At 34.8% G+C, this 21,806-nt stretch overlaps 1 long non-coding RNA gene across 1 annotated transcript in view; it reads left to right on the forward strand.

The window, feature by feature from the left end:
• The window catches only part of LOC136842492 (uncharacterized), a 404,522-nt gene that overhangs the window by 301,410 nt on the left and 81,306 nt on the right, over window positions 1-21,806 (forward strand). The window contains exon 4 of the long non-coding RNA XR_010854235.1: window positions 18,851-18,972. This is a non-coding gene — a long non-coding RNA (uncharacterized lncRNA). The remainder of the gene's footprint in view (window positions 1-18,850; window positions 18,973-21,806) is intronic.

The following is a 21,806-nucleotide window of genomic DNA, read 5'->3' on the forward strand; positions in this document are numbered from 1 at the left end:
TAATAGTCTAGTATATGGAATTCTTATATTGTTTCACACACTCAAACACCTACCCTGCACTCTCTCTCTCTCTCTCTCTCTCTCTCTCTCTCTCTCTCTCTCATGAAATGAGAATATTAATTGTGTAATACAGTTCCATGGCGCAATTCACGTTTCCTTTAACTTAAATATGCACCAAGTCTTACTCTAACACTCTCTGTGGAAACAACCATCGTTACCCTGAAGTTTCTGTTGCTTCATATTGTCTCCTCAAAAGTTCCGGTTCACGTGTACCTGCTTAGTCCTGCTAAATGAATGAAAGTAACATAACGCAAGTGTTCTAACCTTAACTCCCTTAATGCGTGACCAATCCCATAATAAATCCACAGTGCTTGGTAAAGCACACTACTCCCCCCTTCATTATTTTATTTGCCTCTGTGTAAGTCTCGTTGTTTCTATACGCTTGATACATTTACTTGAAACTGACACTAATGTTTGATGTAGGGTTGTTGAGTGGTCACCAGTGAGTGTCTATATATTATATATTTCATTTAAACATAACTACATTGTAGTGCTGAATGAAATTATTATCTCACAGTCCAAGCGCTTGGGCCATGCCCTAAATTTTATAATTGTGTAATCCATTGATTATACTGAGCTTTATTGAAATTGAAGGAAATATGAAATAAAAAGACAATTATTGTAATAAGGAATTATGTAAAAGGATATGCTGTTGTTTGTTTAAGATTAAGCCAGCCTTGTGTGAATCAGGGGCGTGCACTTTGAGCAGACCATAAGTGAAGAACTTTCGATGGAAATAGAGAAAACAGAATTTCGATAATTATCGCATATCCTACTCAAGATATTGCTTATTGTACAAGATGGTCAAATATTTGTTTCTACGATCATTATCATACTACTGGAAACCGTGCTATTACGCCTTATGTCATAGTGTACGTCACATCTAGCCTCTCTCTGGGTGCTTACTAAATTTAGCAAAGTTTCCCTTTAAATTTCTTTGATTTACTCTGATAAGTGCCTTAATTATCCACATTGGATATCACTGCATATTTTTGCCAATTAGGCTGTGGCCTCAAATAGCTATTTCCAAAAAACGGTCCACATCCGATTCTTTGGTAAGATTTTATCGACGAAAATCTATTAGACACGACCGTGAAATGCACAGTAGTCTACATTAATATTGCTTTTGAAATATATTGATTTCCTGTTTTCTGGAATAAAACTCCCTCCTGGAAACGAACAGAGTACGCTGATATCATGACAACTAACTTGTTTGCTTGTTACCGGTGAATGACATGATCTATATCAATGTGGTGTGTGTTTTGTCCATGAGAAAAGAGAGAGAGAGAGAGAGAGAGAGAGAGAGAGAGAGAGAGAGAGAGAGAATTTCACCTATAAGGGGGATAATTGTAGGACCATATAACAAGTAACCGGGTGAAAGGCTTTTAACTTTCCTTTGAGTAAACAGAAGATGACAAATTAAAGATAACGAATCAAGAATGCATGTATTACTCTTTGATTACTTTCATATGGTTCAGCCAAGGAATATGAAACATTAGTCCGAATAGGGTTTGCCTGAATGGGAATACAAATAAATTAACTGGAATCATCACCAATGGGCAGTCAGCGAAACCTTGATGCATTTCCCTCTCCAGCGTTTAATTCATGTTTGATTTTTTCGTGATGAAAGTACATACAAAAAATGTTCGTTCTTAAAGATGACTTTTTAAGTTTAAGAACACATTAGAGAAATTCTTCCGACACTAAGAAAAAGCCTTGATTTATCGTACAAATGATTTAGCATCATATACTGATCCCATTGAAATTGTTTATTTGCCAAAGATTTTCACTCTTAACATGAGCTCTAAACATGTGATATTATGACTTGCTTTGATATACCGCAGCTTTTTGAACATGGAAGAAAATATGACTCAATTCCATAGTAATTATTAAATAATTAATTTTACATAGAAGATATGTTAGAGGTCTCTGAGGCAAACACTTGTACCATATTAAAATCTGTGAAAACTCAATTTTTTTTTTTTTTTTTGCTGAGTAAATAATCCACTTCACCAAACGTAATTTCACATGAAATGGTAGTCGATTTAATGAAAATAGTAAATTATGTAAACAAATGATTAAGGCAAGAAATAATTGCGTCCTACATAACATGGTTCATTTATAAACTGAAGTGAGTGGGTAAGGGCTTACAAGATTACTTTTTTTAACGTATGTTATTGAGGCGAATATTAGGCAACGTTTCAAAGGTATTAATACCATTAGCAGTGGTATTAATAACAACTAATAAGTAGTAATTAAAATTAAACTAGTCTATAAAATAGTTTTCTGTTACTCTAATTACAACTGTCACAACGAAAGATCTTTTTAAAATAAAAAAAAATACAAAAACAGGCAAGCGCTCACACACACACACACACACACACACACACACACACACACACACACACACACACACACACATATATATATATATATATATATATATATATATATATATATATATATATATATATGTGTGTGTGTGTGTGTGTGTTCGTGGGCGTATGCGTGTGGCTGTGAAACAGCGTGTGTGTGTGTAAGCGGTCATATAGAATCTCCCTCGTTCATACACTTCTCTCTATACACTATATCGTTCCTTGTTATTCATAAACGTATTTATTAAATACCTTTCTCGCTTTGTAATTATGTCATAGAACCCCCAAGGGCAATTTGGTGTGTGGGTTAATGCTGAAAAAAAATTTGTTGATGAGATACAAAATTATTAATCAGAGTGTAATTGCGATGATATTACGTCATTTATCTCCGGATATTAATTTCGAAATTTCATAATAAGGTGACACATTGGGGATCTGAAAACGAAAGAAAATTGACATCACGGTCATGAACGATTCCAAAATTAAATGCATCACTTACCATGATGACGCTACCGGTGTTGATGGCATTCCAGGAAATTGGTCACGAGACTCGCAATGATCTCATTTTCTGTCATTATCGCAACCATTCTAGTTGGCGATAAAGATGATAAAGGAATTGAACATTGTTTCCTCTTAAAAGCTATAACAAAAATGCGTCTTGAAGAATAAAATCTATAAGAAATAAGTAGAAAATGCGCTGGACAATCAAGTTTTCTGTAAAGCGTATAATGTTGTATGAAACTTTCAGCCACGGCCCATGAAACTCTTAGCCGCGGCCCATGAAACTCAGCCACGGTCCGGTGGTGGCATGTGTTCCTGGTACCGATAGCGGTGCCAGAAGTACGATTATGGCTAACTTTAACCTTAAATAAAAATAAAAACTACTGAGGCCAGAGGGCTGCCATTTGGTATGTTTGATGATTGGAGGGTAGATGATCATCATACCAATTTGCAGCTCTCTAGCTTCAGTAGTTTTTAAGATCTGAGGGTGGACAAAAAAAATGCGGACGGACAGACAAAGCCGTCGCAGTAGTTATCTATTACAGAAAACTAAAAAACACACACAAATGCCACCACCTTTGATGGAGAACGCTAAAAACTTCGGTAGCTTTCAAAGACTTACATGCTATGTAAACCACAGATGTTATTGCTACATCTAACCTCCTTTCTGCATTCACTTAACTAGTATGAGCCTATGTGTTATATGATATGGAAGTTAAAAATCCTCGCCGTCTATCTTTCGCAGTGTTCTTGCATATCTGTGAAGAGGCATGCGAAAAATTTCAAAGGCTGAATGGACCAAAGCGCTTAAATCTGAAGCTTAAACAAAAAATTACTAAATAATAAGCAATGATACAAAACGATAAACATGCAAAACCTTTGAGTTAACAGTATGAAGCATCAGTATAAAAAACAAGTGAAATTACAGGAGAGTCAAAGCTGAAGTCCTTAAACATGCATCATTATAAATATCGCACTGGATGTGTCATCTATAATGCAAATGAAATATATGCATGCATATATGTATATATATATATATATATATATATATATATATATATATATATATATATATATATATATACATATATATATATACATATATACATATATATATACATATATACATACATATATATATATATATATAAATTTCTGACTCACAGCAGGATCGAACCGAGGTCTTTCAATTGAAATTCAAGGGCGCTGCCCACTAGGCCATACAAATCATAAAAGAAGTTGGAACCTGAGGGCAACTGCACCCAAGGAATTACCTGGGCAAGCTAACTGTTTGCATACCAGCGTGTTTTCCCCAACTTCCCGATTCAGCAATGACCCAATTGACAGCATTTCATTCGAATTATCCCTTCTGGAGTGAAGAAGACAGAAATAATCAACACACAATCACGTGTGGAACAGAAATAAATTTCTGACTCATATCAGTATCGAACCCAGGTCTTTTTCAACGTGATTGTGTGTTGATAATTTTATATATATATATATATATTATATATATATATATATATATATATATATATATATATATATATATATATATATATATATACATACATATACATACATGTGTGTGTGTATATGGATGTCACGCAAACAACGTGAAATACTTACCTAGAGGTAACAAAAATAGTATACATCGGCTTCATGGCAATTAATTATAAACTATTTTTCTCCAGGGAGTGGTTTAATGGTTTAGACCTCCGAAAAGGCTAAATGAAAGCCAGTAGCTTTTATAGTATTGAAACACAGGGATTATAGTGGAGATTATTCCTGTTCAGGACTGGAGTTTGAAACTGTCTTATCTCAAACGTCGTATTTAGAAAAAAAACATTTTTTTTAAAGATTGCACTTTCATCAAACAAGCTTTTAGGGGCAAATAAGATAGACGAACACTTAGGCAGGCAAAAACAGAGGTAAAGAGTTTGAGACAGGTAGACTAAACGAGACGGTGAGATGGATTTTTTTCAGATTTCTGACAGGCAAAATGAAAATATTTTGAAATGCTATACTGTGATGATCTGCCTATTATAAGTTACATGATGAATTCCCACTCCACATCAAACTGGGCATGGGGCTGGCTAAAACATTTGGTGTGAGAGGCTATGGGTCACAACGAGGATCCAGGAACTGACAGAGAGAGCTGGGTGACACATTTTTCATACCTGCACTTCTCATTTTGTCTGTCTTCCATGTCTTCACTCTTCTTCCTTTGTCTGTTTATCCGAGTTTTGTCCATAATTAATGTTTGATGGCGTGACGAAATAACCATGAAATCATGTGCCCCTTGTTGAGAATAGATAGTCCCTGCCGTTTCTATTAGCCCATTCACAATACCAACAAACCAGTTTGCTGTAATAAGAAAGCAGAAACAGGGAGACCCGTCAGCGTCAAAATGTATTTCTCTTTCCCCTCGCTGTTTTTATCATTTTCTCACCTTTCGTCAAAGGAGATATTTCACATTTCTCAGTAAACATTACACCCAGAAAGCAGCGGGAGAATGTTTGAACTGTTATGTTTCGAAATTGTTTATGCAGACCCTCAGCTTCCCCTCATCCTGATTCGATAAAAACAGTGGAATCAGTCATGGAGAGAGAGAGAGAGAGAGAGAGAGAGAGAGAGAGAGAGAGAGAGAGAGAGAGAGAGACTTACTTTCTCCTGAATGCTCTTTCTCCAGTAATTGTAAATTATTTTCATTCAGTTTTAAAGTATTTTCATCATCTAGCTTCAGTCCTCAACATTTTTATGGAACAATAAAAATAACATATAATTACTGAAATTATAAAAGACTGTGTAAAGTAATTATGTATATGTGATAGAATAACACATTCATAGCCCTTAAAATAAGTTACATTTAAAACAACTATTTCTGAAGAGAGATCAAGGTAATATTATCTTGGATTAAGTATTTTTCAAGCACCCATAAATTGACTTTTTTCTTACTTTCGAGCTACTTGTTTTTTATTGATTATTTTCTTATTTTCTTATTGTGCCAAGTAATCCTTGTCCTACCTGATTTCTGGCTCTTAAGAGCAATCGATTTACTTGTCTTTCTTCATATATTTGTTCGTGAAGTTAGTTTTCTAATGTAACGATTGGAATATATTTATATCCCAACCAGATTGAAATTTATAATCATGTCTTCCACAGCGATCTACTTTTTGTCTGTGACAATAAAGACGAATTTTAAGAAAAAGAATCTCACGAACCATTTTAATTGATAAGGAGTAACATTTCCCCTTTTCGTTAATAGAGAGTCTTTCAGAGAAAAGGTACCGGGATTGAAATCACCATAATTTTGTTTGCATGACATGTTCTTACTAGTTTCTATGACGGTTGCATGTAATTATGGTAAATGTGATCGTGTGCGCAGGTTACCAGCTGCAATTGTGAAATGCTGTAATTAATAGCAATCATAGTTCTTTTAAATTGGTACGTGGAGGTAATCAGAACAATCATGAGCATTCGTTCTCTCTCTCTCTCTCTCTCTCTCTCTCTCTCTCTCTCTCTCTCTCTCTCTCTCTCTCTCTCTTTCTTTCTTTAAATCTTCAACTGAAAACCCTTGCGGACGGAGTCAACAGACTATAAACCCAAGAGGACTCCAAATGGAAATCAGCTTGCAAAGAGAGACAAGTTATAGGAAAAGGTGAATATGCTTTGTTTACTTCTCACTTGAAAAATGAACCCTTTATAAGACTGTGAGACTTATCACATCCGATAGATAGAAGGTATCCTGTAAACGCAAAAATCTGTGGGCATTCCCCTTTTCCCGTGAACGTTAGTGACTGAAGATCCATATAACAACCGACTTTTCTGTCTACAAAAAACCCCAATCGATGAAAAGTTTTAAGGTTTTCTCTGGACCAAGCTGGAATGATCAGCATATAGAGATAATTTGTAGGTCCAGACTGCTAATAATACCGTCCATTGTTTATGGTTACCTTGGTAAATAACGAATCCGCATCGACTTTCTAGTTTTACACTGTGAAGGGGAATATTTGCAATACTGGCCTCTGTACAAGAATCTTCAGAATGTCTTACGGAGGGAGGAGGTTGGGGTGGATGGAAGTGACGTCTCAAAACGAAGACAATTTGCATGCCATAGAAATGATAGGTCTTAGTGGGATATTGTTTGTATGCTTTGGGATGCCAAATAAATGAGGAAGTTAAATATTTTCAAAAATTCTACACTCTTCTTGCAATTTTGAAACCTTTTTATCAAAATAAACGGGAACAATACTGAGAGGGTTTATTCGCTAGTACGTATCGCTAAGTCGCTGACGTCCTTTACTGAGATCAAAGTCTCCGTCCATGCTAACGATTTTTCTATTTTTGTCCAATTTTTTTATGATGGCATTAGTTTTCATAGGAACTGATGGTATTTAAAAAGCTACAGTTTGAAAAAAAAGACTATCTTTTAAGCAAATTTACTCTCTTGAATCCTCTTTATAAGCCCTGACTTTGTCAAAAGCAACTACGAAATCTAATATGTGTTTCCTGTCTGGTATGGGAGCAAATGACAGTCCAAAGTGTAACTCCAAATGTTGATTTACGGTTAGTGACGTATTCGATAAATTCATTACTTTTCATTTTCTGACTAAGTAATTCCACGTACTATACCCGTCAAACTACTGTATTTAGTGTTTTGCTTCCGTCTATGGAATACATCACACTGTTATAGGAATTAGTATTGAGATAGACAGATCAGATACTTGCATGCGTCGTCAAATGAGTGCAGGATATGGTTATCTTGAAACCTTTCACATTTTTTCTTCGCAGCAAGATGTCGTTCTTGACGTATTCCAGACGCAACGAAACAAAGTTCTGGTGTGCTTGGGGCTACAGACACATCAGAATAATATACATAGCGTGTTTCTACTGTGCAGCCAGGCCAGAAGGCAATCACGCAATTGGGAGAGGAGGGTGGGATTGCTCAGAAAAATACCGCAGAAAAATTCAGCTTACGGGAAACAAAAGAGTTCGCGTAAGTAAGAGAACAATAGGCAGCAGAAGAATGAGAGGGGAAGAAGGGTTTCTCGAGAAGAACAGGACGATTCTTTTATAAAATATATTTTTCCGACAAAAAGGGTAAATTGCGATAGAAAGAAAACAAACATAGCAACGAGCCATGGGAGACACTTGGTACTTGTTGTCAGTCTAATTATGATATTGTAGTCAACGAGAGAAATATGCATAGTAGCAAAGACTTACGCAAGGAATATACTGTAAGTATTTAGTTGTTAATTATTTTTTCATATTGTTATAAAATCTTCTAGCGCCTCACTGAATTTCAAATGAAAAAAATATGCAGTATCTGAGGACAAACTTATTTTTGCTAGTAGTCTCTCTCTCTCTCTCTCTCTCTCTCTCTCTCTCTCTCTCTCTCTCTCTCTCTCTCTCTCTCTCTCTCCTACGGTTTTATTAGTCTACTGCATAGAGCCTGTAGGAGCAAAAAAGGCTGTCTACGCCTTTTATATCTTGTCTTTTGTTCCGGTCAAAAATTGAAAGTACAATAAAGAATTTTGTTCTTTATTCTGCTACGAGAAAAGCTCGGGTTTTTCATCTTTGTTTTTTTCATTATTACAACAAATACTCTTTGTAAGAAGATATTCATGTAAAAAGATATTCGTAATTTTCATCCAATATAGTGTTCAGTCATGTCGTTACCTTTTCATTTTTCACAGATTTTTTTTATTACACACATTTATGGACTACGAAAGTATTTGGACGACAGTTATTTCGGTGCCTTGACTCACTCGTTTTATTTGTCATTGAATTTCATGTTAAAACATTCTTCAGGAAATGTACACTCACTAGATTAACCCGTCATTGGAAGTAATCTAAGAATATATCAATGACAATGGCAAAAATAATTTCCATCTTCTTTCATGCGACAGGACCAAGCGTCAAACTTCACTGGTATCATTATTCTAAGCTTTAAGCCAATATGAAAATAAAATATGATATCAAAATCCTTCTCAACTTTCGTGATAACAGATCAACTGCGTAATGCAATAGAGTTCAGGCGTTTCATAAGAGTAAAGTGTGTGAAAAGAAAATGACTGGCATATTTTCGAAGTATGGTAATGAAGGAAAGGCCCTAATCTCTTCTACATTATGTTCGACTGGGTAGAATATCCGAGTTACGCCAAACTTGAGGAAAACAGAGAGAGAGATTTTAACGACGTGAAAGTGGAAAAACTGATTTCCTAAGAGAGATTTTTTGTTCACCAATGTCATGAAAATAAAAAAAGGGGGAGGGGATTCTCCAGGGGCAGGGGCATTAATCAGCCCCAAACAAACTTGTAGGTAAATAAATTGAATGTGTTCTTCCCTCAAATGACTGTCATAATATTCTTATACGCGTAAAGTTTCAGTTTCCTTTGGAAATTATTAAAAAGAGATAAATAAAAAGGAAATTTAACTTTTCACTGAACAATATTGTGTGGAATTTCTTTACAATAGAGTTTTTAGAAACAAAAGTCTCAGATCATAAAATATCCAAATGACCCTTTTTTAACCCACTTACACTGTTTTATCCAGTGGGGTCACTCCAAGCCAATGACTGCAATTAAATGCAATTACCCACTTATGAATCCCACACCAAGAGAACTTGAGCATCTTGCGTCATCTTTCTTGGGCACTGGAGCCTCCTGGTGAAGGTTTTTTAACACTGAAGGTTTTCGATGACTAAGGGATATTGAATTTCTATAAGTTTGCCAATATTTTTCGCACCCTTGACTCGATATCTTCGCATCTAAATATAGAGATTCATAGAGAGAGAGAGAGAGAGAGAGAGAGAGAGAGAGAGAGAGAGAGAGAGAGAGAGAGAGAGAGAGAGATCAAGCCTTAATAATAAAGACACTTTGTATCAATAAGGCAATATTTGTGTCACAATTATGACATGCTGTCTGCAGCAAAAACTGGTGTATATACTTTCTCTTCAGAATGATAGCGTTGATTCTTCTACCTGAATTTGTAAATTAGCAGTCCATCTGCAAAATGACTGCTAGTGTAACTAGATAACACCAACAAGAAGGAATAAAAGAAATTAATAAATGAAGAATTAATGAGCTCCTAACTGAATTTAAATATTATAAAAATAATTCACCTAGCTGATGCCGGAACCAAGACCATTTTTGCGAAAGTTGGGTAATGATAATAGTCCCTCACTCTTCACTATCATAACTCTTTTTAAAAAGTATGCAAGCAAGAAAACCGTCGCCCAACAAAAGAAGTAGTGAAGTGGAAGAGAGTGGAAAGGGTGCGAGTGAAGTAGGAGGGAGAGATGAAAATATGAATCTTTACAAAGGGCCAGGGAAACTGAAAGGAAAAAGAGTTTTCAGCGTTGAAGAAAGCCACCTCTTCTTCTTCATAAATTTCTTTGGGATTTTATGTTCACAAAAACAAACCTACGTGATGTATCATCAGATGTTGAATTTCTGTAAACTGAATAAAAAATAAAATGTGGTTCAGCGAACTTTTCCTCTTTGTTTCAACACATGACTAATCTTGTAGCTATTTATGGTTAAAAATAGGTTACCGATTACATCATCTGGCGATGTGGTCTGGGATTTTATTTGTAGTAGTTTTGAATCGTAAACGTTAAATTTACATTCCTTGTTTCATATTTCGTAGCAATTTAATTTTGTTTGCTAAAATGCTTGTAAATAAATGCATTTGTTTCTTTACACAGGTCTAAGATTTTATTTATGAAAACACCAGCAAAATTATTGGTAAGTTTTTATAGCTCCAGTTTTTATATATATATATATATATATATATATATATATATATATATATATATATATATATATATATATATATATAATTTGACATTGAATGTGTGCGTATGGCTTAAGGGAAGTGAGAATAATGTACAATAAAGATGTTGGGAGAAAAAAACTGCAGAAAAATGCTGCTTCTACAATATAGTCTCAGAAAATTAAGACTAAATGTGCGGGATACCTGATGATAAGAAGACTGTAAATTGTGTGAAGTGATTTTTTTAAATGCCCTTAAAAACTATTAAGAACAACAACGAGCAGCAATTATAAATATGGTCTCAGGAGAATATAGTATAAATGTACGAGGAAAACATAACTGGGCATATTTATTTGTCAAGAAATATATCACAAAAAACAATTTTCATGGAAAAGCATCTGTCCAGTACTTACATGAAATTGTATTTTTTCACTTCTCATGTATAAAATATATATATATATAATGAAATATTCCTCTAAAGGAATCCTGACTTCGCAGTTTGACATTTAATGGGTCGTGACATTTCAGGCAATTTTAATTTTCGTTTCAGAGATGTATTCAGTGTTATAACATTGAAAAGTAAATTCCTTCATCAAAAATATTCAGCTTTCTGAGAACACAGAAGAAATTATATATATATATATATATATATATATATATATATATATATATATATATATATATATATATATATATATATATATATATATAGATAGATAGATATATATATATGTATATATATATATATATATATTATATATATATATATATATATATATATATATATATATATATATATATATATATATATATATATAATATATATACTATAAAATATGAATATATATACATTATATATATACAGACATACATACATACACACATAGCGTATATCATCATTGTAGATTAAGCAGCCTTGTGCTGAAACGGGCTCAAGGCTTCCTTAATTTATGATTATATATATATACATATATATATATATATATATATATATATATATATATATATATATATATATATATATATATATGATACGATATATATAAATGATACTGTATTATCATTTGTTACAAAGCATCCTACTTAATACTTGTTTTTGTATTATCTATTAAAATAATAGAGCGATGTAGCAACCTAGGGTTATCAGTTGAATCCTAGGTAGAAAACTTAGAAATGCTTGAAAGTTCTTTTGGGAATAATTTCTTCAATGGAAACTACAAAATTTTAAAAATTTTGCAAGGACATATCAACAGTCACGTTAAACTAATATCACCACATTATTAGTTACAGTCAATGGCCTACTAAAAAAAAAAAAAAAGATTCATATATGAGCGACGAAAAGACCTACAGGCATGTGTCGACTTATTGACGTTCACTTAGGAATTAAAAAAGAATCTTGACACACGTGTCGTACATATTGATTTTCTCTGGAGAGAGAGAGAGAGAGAGAGAGAGAGAGAGAGAGAGAGAGAGAGAGAGAGAGAGAGAGAGACGACTACAAACTCAACCAAAGTTGGCGAAGAAAAATCTGCTTCCAAGACTCGAGAGGCTGTGATATCCAAATGATGCAAAAACTTTGACAACGGTTACAATTAAACAATTTCTTCATCATTTTGTCGTCTGTCTCGTTTTACTTTGCTTTCTGTGTGATTTCACACACACACACACACACACGAAAAAAAATTATGTTCTACTTTCAGTTTTTCTAAACGTTGTCGAGAGGAATGCAGCTCCTAATTGAACGTTGTGAAATAATAGCTAATTTTTTTTCATGAAATAAACTCCCGATTAATGATTCGTCTCCGATGATTCTGTATTGCCTTTCAGTGTCCGTTTCAAGTCTGCCCCTCTCCTCTATATCCTGACTGAATAGCACTTAGTTCTAGCTGGCAGCTCCCCTCGAATTTAGTGAATTTAATGTCAAGACTTGCAACAGTCCTTGAAGTCTGGTGTGAAAGGCATATTGTCACAAGTGAGAGAGAGAAAATATCAGAGCAGTTTAGTAAAGTAAGCCCTTCCTTCACTGACCATATCTGGCAACATAGTTGAGTGGGAAACGAACACCCGAAATGTCATGAAAGCATCTACGGTAAACAACTATTTACAGCAGTCACAAAATATTCATTACTTACAGGCAGTGGGTAAACGTAACTTAGAGATTCGCTAGTAATCCTGTTATTTATTTTATAATTATATCCGAAAAACACGAATTCACATGATAAATGTGAAAAGGTTAGGTTTCACCTTTGTTTTGCGTGATATAACAAAATCACGTTTAATCTGATATAATGTATCGTGTTTGAAGTTTACCGGAACTAATCTGTTTCTTATCGGAAGATTCATTTTTAGTTAGGCTTAGCATCACATAAATGTTCTAACGTTTGTTGCAATGCACCAAAATTAATCTTAGAAACTTGTTTGACTCCATCATTTTAAAAAAATCGCGTGGTTTGGGTTTTCTTTTTAATACTTCAAATTATGATCACTATCCATGTTTCCCACGATATAACAGCATAGCAAACCAAAAGATAAAGGTGATAAAAATTTTGGAAATGTGTGTAATACAGGAGAGAACTTTGATGTATCTATCAAATCTGATGCTAACTGCTTGAGGCTCGATTAATCTGATTAATTCTTCCGATGCCAAGGAACTATTGTTGTGTATTGCAGCTTGGCATGTTTTCTGACTCATGGGCACGCACTTTTTACCCTATGTGCAGTTCGCTCTCAGCAATCTGTCATCTGTCATGCATTTCTATAGATGACCAAATCTCGATCTCCATAAATGATGATTTATAGAAAAATCGACGTCCAGTTTGCATAGTCTAATAACCGGGTATTTTATCACTAAAATGGTATGGTACCATTTTCTTTATTATATTACTTCATATTAGCAGATCTTCGGCTGAACCGTGTGATGATAACGCTTATATTCGGAAGAAAAGAAAACTGGTAGCTACCTCTTTACTTTGCTTCTGTTGATGATCGCTGGCGATGATATTAATATTGATCCACTATAGTCCACCGTTTTCCTTCCATATTACCCATTTTTCTCATTTTCGTCTAATTCATGCTATGCTGTTTATTTCGTATTCTTCAGCGCCACTGTATGCTAGTAGACCATTTTCAGCATTTTCTGAGCACTGTATATCCCCTGGATATCTCTCCAGTGACATGCAATATGAATATATAAACGGCTGACTGAGACCAGAGAGAACATTACGGCCTGATATCATAAAACCGGCCTCACGTTTCCAAGCTCCTTATTTTTGCATTTCTCTCACCTTTTCATTCCCCGGCACAAATCTTCCTCAAAGTCATCATTTTCAGCCCTGTCTCAAGAGTTAGGAGTATTTTAAGCCCATTTGCCTCATTTGATAATACTGTCGACGTCTTATATTTATTATATACTTCTCTGGGAACACGCATATGTCTCTTACATTCCTCAGTGCTATTAAAGTCATGTATTTACCTGCGATTTATAGACGTACAAGACGTCGCCGTAGGGAGTATGTGATGGAAGTCCACTTCCGGTGAAACTTACTTGAATGTGTTCGAATTTATTACCACAGGAGCTGTTGTTTCCTTTCGCCAAAGGGATAATTCATTGCAGCTTATTTATTTTTGCTTACTTCTCGGATAAGATTGCCTTCTATAAATATTTTTTTAAAAGAAAAAATTACCACATGAGTGAATATTGAAGTCGTTATTTTCTAGTGAAATATTATATAAATAACAGTTCTAAAAAAATAATTCACTAAATGATAATTTTAGGTTTGACTTTTTCAATTACGATTTGATTCACTTGATTGTGAGTTACCTATCAAGCACAACTTGCTAGCCGTTGTTTGTGACAATTGAATAACAGAGACACTTTTTATAACAAGGCTGCATCGAAGTCATAACTATATACAACTTATGCCATATTACGTAAATTTGCTCAATAAATTTATGAGCAAGAAGTCGGTAGTCGTAAGGTTACGGCGATATATTTAAATGTGATTGTTTGTGCGCATGTAAAAGACATTATGCATGAAACATTTTACATTAGCATGTAGGTATTCAACAAATCTATATCGAACATATTGTACCAATTAACTGAAATAAAATCGGTTAAGCTCAAAACTTGTGAAATTACATAAACAGTGTTTACGATATATATCTCGTGCAACCTGCTCTCTGGTAATTACTCAAAACAACAATGGAAATTACGAAAGCGAATTTTCGTCGGCAAATTCCCGCACAAGGTACGTTTCCAGGTATACCTCACTAAACAACATACTTCAATATAATGCGGTTTTCAATAATGGTTTCAAATAATTGCTTCCACGTTATTTCCCCGATGCCAATAAAAGGAGGACAGAGAGAGAGAGAGAGAGAGAGAGAGAGAGAGAGAGAGAGAGAGAGAGAGAGAGAGAGAGAGATTCAGTGCCACGTAGTTTCATATTTATGGGAATAGAATTAAATATTTAAATTTCTATTAATGTCACGGAAGAAAATAGCCATAACTCCATATTACAGTAACCTATTTACAGAATTACGATGGAAAGAGACATTGAAACTCATTACGGATAGATGGTTACCTTATGATCACGGAAGTGGGAACGTGGGGAGAAGGCTTGCAGCCTCATCCGAAAAGTCACTGCGAAGATACGTGAAAAAGCCTTTTGCAGTCTGTTGTGAGTAGCAACGAGGCACGAAAAACTGACATAGATACTTCCATATAAGACGTTTCTCAGATCTAATTCTTTCAGCAAAACCTTAAACAGCACCGTTTCGTTAATCGTCTTTCACAGATTAGCAGAAAACGGCATTCAGGCAAACATTCAGCTCGTCATAAAATTACATAATTCATACAACAAATGGAAATTCAAGCAAAGTAAAATCATCTGAAACGCAACATTTCTAGAAAAACTAAGACTATTTGTTTTTCTTGGTAGATGATTAGTGCAGGTAACAATCACAAGTCACCACTGACTGAAAATTAAAGGAAAATAAGCAGCGATTGCTCACTAGACATGCGATGAAAATCCTGGACTATACTACCAACATAGATATATACGGTAATAAAAAGAATAGATACATTAAAACTAAAAAAAGACACCGCATGGTCTATGCGGGCTTATTGAAAACAGACGTAATAGGGATGGCTTGATTTGACCTTCTAGCTGAATGCCAGTCGTTAGGGAATCATTGTCTGCTCGAAATTAAAGCTATAGTTAAAAAATTGAAAAGTAATTACAGCACCACCGATATGCAATAAATGTGCCTCGCTGTCGAACTTCTCAGTTCCAGAGGTCCTTTATTCCTCACACCGTCGGACTGTGGAACAGTCTCCCTCAGGATGTTTTGCAATTGGAACTTCCAAAGCTCAAAGGTAGATGCAGTGCAATACTACCCCTAAAGCAATTCTCCTTGTATTTTATAATGTACTTACATTTTTATCTGTGTATTTACTATTGTGTTAATTTATTTTTTTCTTTTCTAATGACTGATTTCTTCTTTCTGCATATCCTGTTACGTTCTATTACTTATTTCAAATGAACACCATATTCTTTGGAAGCTTGAATTTCAAGTCAGTGGTCCCTGCGGGCTTGTTTTACGGGAACAGGGTTCATCTTCTGAATGATAATAATAATAATAATAATAATAATAATAATAATAATAATAATAATAATAATACAACCGTGCACTCGATAAGAGGTCAGTCCCTAATAAATAGGACTCAGTTAGCTTTAAAGGAATTAAATATTTGAGTAAGACTATAAATATCCTTCCCGTTGTGAGAAGTATGCCACTTAACTGAAAAGCAAATTCAAAGGTGTTTCCTGCGGCAATGAAACCTCCTAGTAGAATGATGCTTGATAACTAGAATGTAGAATGTCTGTAGTCAAATAGGTGATGATGATGATGATGATGATGATGATGATAGACAGGACAATGAGTATTAACAGAGATCAAAGGTGAAAATAGACAGGGTCTGGTGAGGGAATTACAAAAAAAGAAAAGAAAAAGAAAAAATCAGAAAAAGAGCAACGGTGAGCGACAAGAAAAACTTTGACCTTTTCTGGATTGCTTCAGTACATCAGTTTCTGGCTGTTTTTAATTGAAATAAGCTTTTTAGCGCTCCCTCAAAGAAACGATATTTTCAATTCCTTCAGGGAAACAGAAGTAATTGTTCGTGATAAAAAAAAAAACTAGATAAATAACGTTTTACAACACTTTTTACTCGTGTTTGAATGTGTCCGAGTTTTTTGTTGTAAAAAAAAAAATTTTGTCCTTAATCCCCAGATTACTTCTTTGATTGCCTTCCCGCGACGGATGATGCTGAAAATTCAAATGTTTGAACAAATAAAAAAGCACATATTTCTTACAGCTTTTCAGTTGATACCTACGTAACGGTATTACATAACAAAAGATGGTTACAGTTTGAAATAAAATCTAAACGTAAACATGATGTCGACTGGTTTTTAACAAGTCTTTCCCAGTCCTGATTGCGACCCACGACAGTCCACACACTACCTGAAGCCTTTATACATTAAATACTTTTATGCTCAAAGAGAAAAGGAAACAAAGGTCACACTACTGTACAAGTCTTACCAGCCAGGCGGAAGAGACAATAGGCCGTATTGAGGCCTACAACCAAACAGTAATTTATTTGCCCTAAGCATTGTCTAGTCGCCAGAACTGTTGTCTTTGTATCGTAATGACTCAGCATGAACCTGCATGATTGTTACCTACAAGCGTCAGAAGAAAATATTGGTAACCTTAAACACATGAAATCAAATTACCTAGTCATATATATTATGTATTTGTCATTTTTATCTGAACTAGAGTAAAACGTTTTCTCTACTGGCATCTTCTACAACTACCATTTATTTTTTGTGATGATCGTACAATTTAATAAAATCATTTTTAACAAATAATGTATCAAGGGTAGTAACTCCTTACGTTTCGCTCCATCCTAACCCAGATATCAAGTAACACTTTAATACCTGGTCCATGTTAACGCTCGATGATGTCTTTCCATCACAGTCCTGATCAAACCCCTCGGTCTATTCTCTCGTAAATGAGAGTTAAAATAAAAAATGTTCATAGTCATGCCGCATGCCCATTAACAGCCCTCTTTAAGAGAAATTAAAGCAGGTATGGATGCTTGATATGTAACAGTTCAGTTAAGCATTCATGACATCTCATCATAACAGCAACGATTATCGAAAATTGATTGTCGAGCAGTGATTATCGAACAATGATTATCGGGTGGCACAAATTCCAGGAATTCTAACAATCAACTTCTCTCATGCAAGTGACAAACTAAAGTCAAGGAGACGGGAAATGGGACGCGGGAAGAATGCGTCGATTTCATCTAGTCTGATTCTGTTTGTCTCCTCAACTGTGTACATTTGTAAGATGTATTTTATCCATAGGCTATTTTTCATAAGCTTAAAGAATGCCACCAAACATCAGCTATAGTGCTAATTTATAGAGAGTTATGTACCTAAATAACATATACACATGCACATATATACACCAGAAAGAGTCCCGAGTTCGATCCCCGGTAAGACCGTAAGAGATTTAGCTCCATTTCCTAAAGAATGCGTGTAGTCTTTATTAATATAGGTAGTACGTTTGGTATCTTGCTTACCCCGTTAGCCATCAGCGCTATGTACTTTTTCGTCATGAGGAATTCCTCAAGTTGGTGTATACTGTACGCTCGCTAACAGATATCAGGTCTTCGCGAAATGGTAATCCATGCTCCTCTCTGGTAACGAATCTGCGAGACGGTTCTAACTGATGGAAGTATCATGGCTACTTAGACCTCTTTCAGCTGTTTCTTCCTGCATTCTACAGCGCATAGCCTTTCGTTAATATTTTCCACAACGCATTGTAACAATGTAACTGGTTATTTGTTCTTTTAATTGACGATGATCGTGGTTAAATCTTTTAATGCAGTCGAATAAAAAATAAGTAAGCTTTTTGTTATACACATGACTTTAAAGACTGCTTCTCTTTCCCTGTAAACCTGCAAAAATAGGTGTTGTACAATATCTGACTTTGCAACCATCACAAGTCCATATTTCAAATGGAGCTTCCCCATATTCATTTTTCATGTTTTCCCCATTTTTTTTTTTCAGGACTGGCCTAAATGAGAGCATTGGTTTGGCCATTATCACCGCCATCTGTACCATGAAAAAGTAACTCTACATAGGGCAGCGGTGTTGTTAGCAGATGGCACCGGTTGATTACCTATCTTAAGGTGAGTATATTCACCCTTGTCTAAAGAATCATTGGAGTCGTCAGGAATTTCGTTTTTACTGTTGAACCTATAGTTAATAGGATCAGTTGATTGAGAGCTCGTTAACAGGTGTGGGCAATGGTTTTTGTTATAATTGTAATATTTCTTGTAAGGTTTCTAACTGCATCAATAATTTTCATTACATTTAGAGTGCTTATCTTTAGAATTATAACTTTTCTTCTCTCTCTCTCTCTCTCTCTCTCTCTCTCTCTCTCTCTCTCTCTCTCTCTCTCTCTCGTCATAATGTGGTCCGGATTCCACAATAAGCTGTAGGTCTCGTTGCTAGGTAACCAGTTGGTTCTTAGCCACGTAAAATAAATCTAATCCTTCGGGCCAGCCCTAGGAGAGCTGTTAATCAGCTCAGTGGTCTGGTTAAACTAAGATATACTTCTTCTCTCTCTCTCTCTCTCTCTCTCTCTCTCTCTCTCTCTCTCTCTCTCTCTCTCTCATATACTGATAATTAAATATTTAAATTAATTTATTAAATTGGTCAGTCTGTGCCGTCTCTTCAAAGCCTCTCACAAAGATGCTAGCCGATAATCGTATGCTTAGGAGTCTGACAAACAGACATAAATACTGCGCAACATTCTATTAAATAAACTGGCAATTGCAAGCGGAAAATATCAAAGGGAATTACGAGCTCACCGTTGCACGTAATTCGGCTTTGATCCTCCTTCAAGCGACTCAGCCAGGTAACGTCATTCATTAGTCCGGAACACCCACTGAATGGCTCGTGCCTGAAAGCTAAGTAGTTTATCAGTATTCAAATTATCATCTGCAAATAGGCATCACGATATTTCATGTTTATTTCCTTGATTTTTAGAGTAATGAACTTTATTCGCTGAATGTCTTTTTTTTTGTTTTTTCAAGGCAGAAAGTTTCTTATCGTAATTTTAATTGAATGTAAACGACGCTGAAACATCATGACTTGCTCTCTAATCTATAACGTACTTTGAGATTGCCGTGGCTCTTTCAAAACCTTAGTCCCCAGGCGATAATATTTATATAATTAGCAAGGTTTCGTTGCCTAAGACTTGGAAGTAAACGTAACCAAAATACTCGTAGCTGTAGCATACCACAAGGTTTGGGACACGAAGTGACAAATACAAGGAACACATCATTTACTTAACTTAAAAATGTTTCGAAAATGTTTTTTTATGCAAGATAAGTTATTTCAAAGTACAGTCTTCTTCATATGTACATCCTTAACTCAATAAATAATATGAAAGTAGCGATAAAATCTCTGAATAAAAGTTTCATAAAATTATCTTTTGGCGACTACCAAGATATCTTTTGGTATTATCATGATATGAAAAGTCTATGTATGTAAGTAGAAGTGTGATTGTAATTGCGCACAAGGTGATTTTTCTTTTACTTGAAGGGTATATAACTTTAAGTCCACTTTCATAGAAATGTTCACTTTATAGGTATATATGTATGCAAAAATGATACCAGCAAAATGATACAGTGCCTAATCATTTTTTATATACCAGTTATTCCACCCCCCGCCTCTCTCTCTCTCTCTCTCTCTCTCTCTCTCTCTCTCTCTCTCTCTCTCTCTCTCTCTCTCTCTCTCCCCTATGTGTACCCGCATTTTTTCCCAAATTTTAGGTCATTTAATAAATCTTTACCGAATCGACCTACACTCTCCTGAGAATCGGCTCGTAAATCTCACTTTACCTCTAATTTTCGGATCAATATCGTCTCTCTCTCTCTCTCTCTCTCTCTCTCTCTCTCTCTCTCTCTCTCTCTCTCTCTCTCTCTCTCTCAAATAGACGAAAAAACCCTGGAAAATCATGATTGTTTGCCAGGGAATTGAATTGATGGTACGCAGGTTATGTTAAGTATATTTTGAGCCTTTCAATAGAGAAACTTATTCTCTATAAAAAGAAATTAACGCAGTGACACCCTGATGGCAGTTTTCCCACCACTCAAGGTCATTCTGAAAACTATATAATAATCAAAGCATAATATATGGCACATAAAAAATCTGTAAATAAAAGTACGATTAAAAGACAGTGAAAGTGAATATTTCAATTTTTTCATTGACATTGTACGTGTGGGAACCTTGCATTGAATGCCTACCAATTATCATCAATTATCATTTCAACACAGTGTGATTCATTTCTCTTTCATATGATGAATTTCTAACAGACCTGTCAAAAACAGTTAAATTCTCTTTTATTTCTCTTACCTTTCCTCTCCACTGATATTTTCAAAGCAATAGGTAATAGTTTCCGGAGAGGTTTTTTTACAGATACATATTTATCACTCACACTTCTCCTCCATACAGCATATTTCAGTTTGTGCTACATCTCTATGGCCTTTCTGTTCCTTTTGTTTCATTTCTGAGCAGTTTATGAAACCGCTAATTCTTGTATCATATATTTTTGGAGTTTTATATAAAAGCTATAGTATATACTACTTCGCCCTGAAAGCCTATGCACTCAACCGGTTCCAAAAAGTAATTTACTATATACGAATCAGTCCTGTGCCTTGTAACGTACCTAGCGGTATTATGACACGTAGCAAACCTTAACATTGCAATGCAAGCAGCAATGATTCATAAAAGATTCTATAAAAGAAAGTAGATTATCGCCTCAAAGAATGTATAATAATATGCATTCCTACATGAACTCTAACAACATTCATAACTTCATCGTTAAAGTTTCCACAACTTGTAATTTAAACATTAGCATTTCACTCTCTTATTTCAAACACAGTTATTTCTATCTATGTTTACAATATGGTTTTAGTGAATTTCACAAATGAAACTCCCAAATATGAATGAAAAC

This window comes from Macrobrachium rosenbergii, chromosome 10 (genome assembly GCF_040412425.1).
Source record: "Macrobrachium rosenbergii isolate ZJJX-2024 chromosome 10, ASM4041242v1, whole genome shotgun sequence".
Lineage (NCBI taxonomy): Eukaryota > Metazoa > Arthropoda > Malacostraca > Decapoda > Palaemonidae > Macrobrachium > Macrobrachium rosenbergii.